The 7270-nt window shown below is 55.9% G+C and overlaps 1 protein-coding gene across 4 annotated transcripts in view; it reads right to left on the reverse strand.

Moving 5' to 3' along the window:
• The window catches only part of LOC110513746 (protein numb homolog), a 131613-nt gene that overhangs the window by 63557 nt on the left and 60786 nt on the right, over positions 1 to 7270 (reverse strand). The window lies entirely within an intron of this gene.

The following is a 7270-nucleotide window of genomic DNA, read 5'->3' on the forward strand; positions in this document are numbered from 1 at the left end:
TGAATTGAATTGAGAGAGAACAGAGTTAGTGAGGTACTAGAGACAGAGAGGGAGACAGGAGAGAGAGAGAGAGAGAGAGGAGAGAGAGAGAGAGAGAGAGAGAGAGAACAGAGTTAGTGAGGTACTAGAGACAGAGGGAGACAGGAGAGAGAGAGAGAGAGAGAGAGAGAGAGAGAGAGAGAGAGAGAGAACAGAGTTAGTGAGGTACTAGAGACAGAGAGGGAGACAGGAGAGAGAGAGAGAGAGAGAGAGAAAGAGAGAGAGAGAAGAGAGAGAGAGAGAGAGAGAGAGAGAGAGAGAGAGAGAGAGAGAGAGAGAGAGAGAGAGAGAGAGAGAACAGAGTTAGTGAGGTACTAGAGACAGAGGGAGACATGAGAGAGAGAGAGAGAGAGAACAGAGTTAGTGAGGTACTAGAGACAGAGAGGGAGACAGGAGAGAGAGAGAGAGAGAGAGAGAGAGAGAGAGAGAGAGAGAACAGAGTTAGTGAGGTACTAGAGACAGAGAGGGAGACAGGAGAGAGAGAGAGAGAGAGAGAGAGAGAGAACAGAGTTAGTGAGGTACTAGAGACAGAGAGGGAGACAGGAGAGAGAGAGAGAGAGAGAGAGAGAGAGAGAACAGAGTTAGTGAGGTACTAGAGACAGAGAGGGAGACAGGAGAGAGAGAGAGAGAGAGAGAGAGCGAGAGAACAGAGTTAGTGAGCAGAGCATGAAACAGCAGGTTGTGAGTGGTGACGTCCTCTTCCTGCCAGGGGAAAGGTCATCCTGCCAAAGGGCCACTGCTGCTCCTGTACATGACTGGCTGAAGGACTACACTTGGATGTCGAAGTCCCAAATGCCAACCTATTCCCTATTTTAGTGCACTACTTTTGGTCAAAAGTGTAGGGAATAGGGTGGCATTTGGGACACACAGTATCTATCAATAGACGGAAAGAGCTCCCCAGCCAGTGTGTCCCCCCCCGCCCCTGACCTATGGTCCCTTGGGATGGCGAAGGTCAGACCTGGAGCCCTGGGGGCAGGCAGCCATTGTTGCTGCTTCCGTCCACACGCCAGAGTTCTCACTCTCAGCCCGAACACCGACGGGGCAGTTTTTTTTACCAGGAAGTAAAAAAAAACTGTACACCTTTTCCTAAAGTTCTCTCTCTCTCTCAGCACCAGGATATCGTCTGAGCCAGAGACATTTGTGGCCATGAAACTTCATTTCTGTTCATTGAAATGTTTCGAATTGCGATAGAATAGCTGGGACGGTCCAGGACAGTGTCTGGAAGTCATAAATGACCCCTGTCCTAACGGTTAATTAATATTACATATATAATCTAGAGACAAAATATCAAGAAACTGGCCGTACATGTTGCTAAGCATCACCGAGACCAGAAGACCACACGGGACTGTGTTGCTAAGCATCACCGAGACCAGAAGACCACACGGGACTGTGTTGCTAAGCATCACCGAGACCAGAAGACCACACGGACTGTGTTGCTAAGCATCACTGAGACAAGACGGCCTGTGTTGCTAAGCATCACCGAGACCAGAAGACCACACGGACTGTGTTGCTAAGCATCACCGAGACCAGAAGACCACACGGACTGTGTTGCTAAGCATCACTGAGACAAGACGGCCTGTGTTGCTAAGCATCACCGAGACCAGAAGACCACACGGACTGTGTTGCTAAGCACCACTGAGACCACACAGACTGTGTTGCTAAGCATCACTGAGAACAGAAGACCACACGGCCTGTGTTGCTAAGCACCACTGAGACCACACGGCCTGTGTTGCTAAGCATCACTGAGACCACACGGACTGTGTTGCTAAGCATCACTGAGACCAGAAGACCACACGGCCTGTGTTGCTAAGCATCACTGAGACCAGAAGACCACACGGCCTGTGTTGCTAAGCATCACTGAGACCACACAGCCTGTGTTGCTAAGAATCACTGAGACCACACAGACTGTGTTGCTAAGCATCACTGAGACCAGAAGACCACACGGCCTGTGTTGCTAAGCATCACTGAGACCAGAAGACCACACGGCCTGTGTTGCTAAGCATCACTGAGACCACACGGCCTGTGTTGCTAAGCATCACTGAGAACAGAAGACCACACGGCCTGTGTTGCTAAGCACCACTGAGACCAGAAGACCACACGGCCTGTGTTGCTAAGCATCACTGAGACCAGAAGACCACACGGCCTGTGTTGCTAAGCATCACCGAGACCAGAAGACCACACGGCCTGTGTTGCTAAGCATCACTGAGACCACACGGCCTGTGTTGCTAAGCATCACTGAGAACAGAAGACCACACGGCCTGTGTTGCTAAGCACCACTGAGACCAGAAGACCACACGGCCTGTGTTGCTAAGCATCACTGAGACCAGAAGACCACACGGCCTGTGTTGCTAAGCATCACCGAGACCAGAAGACCACACGGCCTGTGTTGCTAAGCATCACTGAGACCACACGGCCTGTGTTGCTAAGCATCACTGAGAACAGAAGACCACACGGCCTGTGTTGCTAAGCATCACTGAGACCAGAAGACCACACTGCCTGTGTTGCTAAGCATCACTGAGAACAGAAGACCACACGGCCTGTGTTGCTAAGCACCACTGAGACCAAAAGACCACACGGACTGTGTTGCTAAGCACCACTGAGACCAGAAGACCAGACGGCCTGTGTTGCTAAGCATCACTGAGACCAGAAGACCACACGGCCTGTGTTGCTAAGCATCACTGAGACCAGAAGACCACACTGCCTGTGTTGCTAAGCATCACTGAGACCACACGGCCTGTGTTGCTAAGCATCACTGAGAACAGAAGACCACACGGCCTGTGTTGCTAAGCACCACTGAGACCAAAAGACCACACGGACTGTGTTGCTAAGCACCACTGAGACCAGAAGACCAGACGGCCTGTGTTGCTAAGCATCACTGAGACCAGAAGACCACACGGCCTGTGTTGCTAAGCATCACTGAGACCAGAAGACCACACTGCCTGTGTTGCTAAGCATCACTGAGACCAGAAGACCACACGGACTGTGTTGCTAAGCATCACTGAGACCAGAAGACCACACGGACTGTGTTGCTAAGCATCACTGAGACCAGAAGACCACACGGACTGTGTTGCTAAGCATCACTGAGACCACACGGACTGTGTTGCTAAGCATCACTGAGACCAGAAGACCACATGGCCTGTGTTGCTAAGCATCACTGAGACCAGAAGACCACACGGACTGTGTTGCTAAGCATCACTGAGACCAGAAGACCACACGGACTGTGTTGCTAAGCATCACTGAGACCAGAAGACCACACGGACTGTGTTGCTAAGCATCACTGAGACCACACAGCCTGTGTTGCTAAGCATCACTGAGACCACACGGACTGTGTTGCTAAGCATCACCGAGACCAGAAGACCACACGGCCTGTGTTGCTAAGCATCACTGAGACAAGAAGACCACACGGCCTGTGTTGCTAAGCATCACCGAGACCAGAAGACCACACGGCCTGTGTTGCTAAGCATCACCGAGACCAGAAGACCACACGGACTGTGTTGCTAAGCACCACTGAGACCACACGGACTGTGTTGCTAAGCATCACTGAGAACAGAAGACCACACGGCCTGTGTTGCTAAGCATCACCGAGACCAGAAGACCACACGGACTGTGTTGCTAAGCACCACTGAGACCACACGGACTGTGTTGCTAAGCATCACTGAGAACAGAAGACCACACGGCCTGTGTTGCTAAGCACCACTGAGACCAAAAGACCACACGGACTGTGTTGCTAAGCATCACTGAGACCACACGGCCTGTGTTGCTAAGCACCACTGAGACCAGAAGACCACACGGCCTGTGTTGCTAAGCATCACTGAGACCAGAAGACCACACGGCCTGTGTTGCTAAGCATCACTGAGACCAGAAGGCCACACGGACTGTGTTGCTAAGCATCACTGAGACCAGAAGACCACACGGACTGTGTTGCTAAGCATCACTGAGACCAGGAGACCACCCGGCCTGTGTTGCTAAGCACCACTGAGACCAGAAGACCACACGGACTGTGCTGCTAAGCATTACTGAGACCACACGGCCTGTGTTGCTAAGCACCACTGAGACCAGAAGACCACACGGACTGTGCTGCTAAGCATTACTGAGACCACACGGCCTGTGTTGCTAAGCACCACTGAGACCAGAAGACCACACGGCCGGTGTTGCTAAGCATCACTGAGACCAGAAGACCACACAGACTGTGTTGCTAAGCATCACTGAGACCAGAAGAGCACACGGCCTGTGTTGCTAAGCATCACTGAGACCACACGGCCGGTGTTGCTAAGCATCACTGAGACCAGAAGACCACACGGCCTGTGTTGCTAAGCATCACCGAGACCACACGGACTGTGTTGCTAAGCATCACTGAGACCACACGGACTGTGTTGCTAAGCATCACCGAGACCAGAAGACCACACGGCCTGTGTTGCTAAGCATCACCGAGACCACACGGACTGTGTTGCTAAGCATCACTGAGACCACACGGCCGGTGTTGCTAAGCATCACTGAGACCAGAAGACCACACGGACTGTGTTGCTAAGCATCACTGAGACCAGAAGACCACACGGACTGTGTTGCTAAGCATCACTGAGACCAGAAGACCACACGGACTGTGTTGCTAAGCATCACTGAGACCAGAAGACCACACGGACTGTGTTGCTAAGCATCACCGAGACCAGAAGACCACACGGCCTGTGTTGCTAAGCATCACTGAGACCAGAAGACCACACGGCCTGTGTTGCTAAGCATCACCGAGACCACACGGACTGTGTTGCTAAGCATCACTGAGACCACACGGACTGTGTTGCTAAGCATCACCGAGACCACACGGACTGTGTTGCTAAGCATCACTGAGACCAGAAGACCACACGGACTGTGTTGCTAAGCATCACTGAGACCAGAAGACCACACAGACTGTGTTGCTAAGCACCACTGAGACCAGAAGACCACACAGACTGTGTTGCTAAGCATCATTGTGTAAATAGTTCAACATGGGTTGTATTTACAACTCTCTCACAGCAGCCAATCACCATACAGATGGACCCTTTCACCTTCTAATCCATCCTTCTCCCCCTTCAACACTCTGTTTTGTGCTGCAGTGAGAATCTTACCGGTAGGTTGCATCGGCACAGTTGGTGAGAACGAAGTAAGACAACAGGTCAACTGTAGGACTGCTTCTATTTACACACAGAGGTCAACTGTAGGACTGCTTCTATTTACACACAGAGGTCAACTGTAGGACTGCTTCTATTTACACACAGAGGTCAACTGTAGGACTGCTTCTATTACACACAGAGGTCCAACTGTGTCTAAATAGTAGCTCCCCCCTCCCTCCCCTCCAACACTCCCCCCCCCTCCCTCCAACACTCCCCCTCCCCCCTCCACCGCCTCCAACACTTCCCCCTCCCTCCCGCTCCAACATCCCCCCCCCAACACTCCCTCCACACTCCCCCCCTCCAACACTCCCCCCCCAACTCCCCCCTCTCCAACACTCCCCCCTCCAACACTCCCCCTCCTCCCGCTCCAACACCCCCCTCCAACACTCCCCCCTCCCGCTCCAACACTCCCCCCTCCCTCCAACACCCCCCCCTCCAACCACTCCCTCCAACGCCCCCCCCTCCAACACCTCCCCCCCTCCAACACTCCCTCCAACACTCCCCCTCCCCCCTCCAACACCCCCCTCTCCAAATCTCCCCCTCCAACACTCCCCCTCCCTCCCGCTCCAACACTCCCTCTCCCTCCCTCCCCCTCCAACACCCCCCCCTCCAACACTCCCCTCCCCCCTCCAACCGCCTCCAACACTCCCCCCCCTCCCCCCTCCAACACCCCCCCCTCCAACACTCCCCCTCCACCCCTCCAACCGCCTCCAACCACTCCCCCCTCCCTCCCGCTCCAACACTCCCTCCCACTCCCCCCCCCTCCAACACTCCCCCCCTCCAACACTCCTCCAACACTCCCCCTCCAACACTCCCATCCAACACTCCCCCACCCTCCAACACTCCCCCCAACACTCCCCCCCTCCAACACCCCCCCTCCCTCCAACTCTCCCCCCTCCAACACTCCCCCTCCCTTCAAACCCCCCCCCCCTCCAACACCCCCCCTTCACCAACACTCCCCCCCCCTCCAACACTCCCCCTCCCTCCCTCCCGCCTCTCCAACTCTCCCCCTCCAACACTCCCCCTCCCTCCCCGCTCCAACACCCCCCCCCTCCAACACTCCCCCCACCAACACTCCCCCTGCCTCCCCCTCCAACACCCCCCCTCCAACACCCCCCCTCCCTCCAACACCCCCCCCCCCCCCACCACCCCCCACTCCAACACTCCCTCCAACACTCCCCCCCTCCAACACTCCCCCCCTCCAACACTCCCCCCTCCCACCCTCCCCGCCTCTCCAACTCTCCCCCCTCCAACACTCCCCCCTCCAACACTCCCCCCCTCCAACACTCCCCCTCCCCCCCTCCCGCCTCTCCAACACTCCCCCTCCACCCCCCCCCCCCAACACTCCCCTCCCTCCAACACTCCCTCTCCCTCCCAACACCCCCCCAACACTCCCCCCCTCCAACACTCCCCTCCCTCCAACACACCCCCTCCATCCAACACTCCCCCTCTCCCTCCAACACCCTCCCTCCCGCCCTCCAACACTCCCCCCATCCAACACTCCCTCCAACACTCCCCCTCCCTCCAACACTCCCCCAACACTCCCCCTCCAACACTCATCCAACACCTCCCCAACACTCCCCCACCCTCCAACACTCCCCCCAACACTCCCCCCCTCCAACACCCCCCCTCTCTCCAACTCTCCCCCCTCCAACACCCCCCTCCCTTCAACCCCCCCCCCTCCAACACCCCCCCTTCACCAACACTCCCCCCCCCTCCAACACTCCCCCCCTCCAACACTCCCCCCTCCAACACTCCCCCTCCCTCCCTCCCGCCTCTCCAACACTCCCCCTCCACCCCCCCCCCCAACACTCCCCTCCCTCCAACACTCCCTCTCCCTCCAACACCCCCCCAACACTCCCCCCCTCCAACACTCCCCTCCTCCAACACACCCCCTCCATCCAACACTCCCCCTCTCCCTCCAACACCCTCCCTCCCGCCCTCCAACACTCCCCCCATCCAACACTCCCTCCAACACTCCCCCTCCCTCCAACACTCCCCCAACACTCCCCCTCCAACACTCATCCAACACCTCCCCAACACTCCCCCCACCCTCCAACACTCCCCCCAACACTCCCCCCCTCCAA

Source organism: Oncorhynchus mykiss, chromosome 19 (assembly GCF_057628025.1).
Source record: "Oncorhynchus mykiss isolate SJ-2025 chromosome 19, ASM5762802v1, whole genome shotgun sequence".
Classification (NCBI taxonomy): Eukaryota; Metazoa; Chordata; class Actinopteri; order Salmoniformes; family Salmonidae; genus Oncorhynchus; species Oncorhynchus mykiss.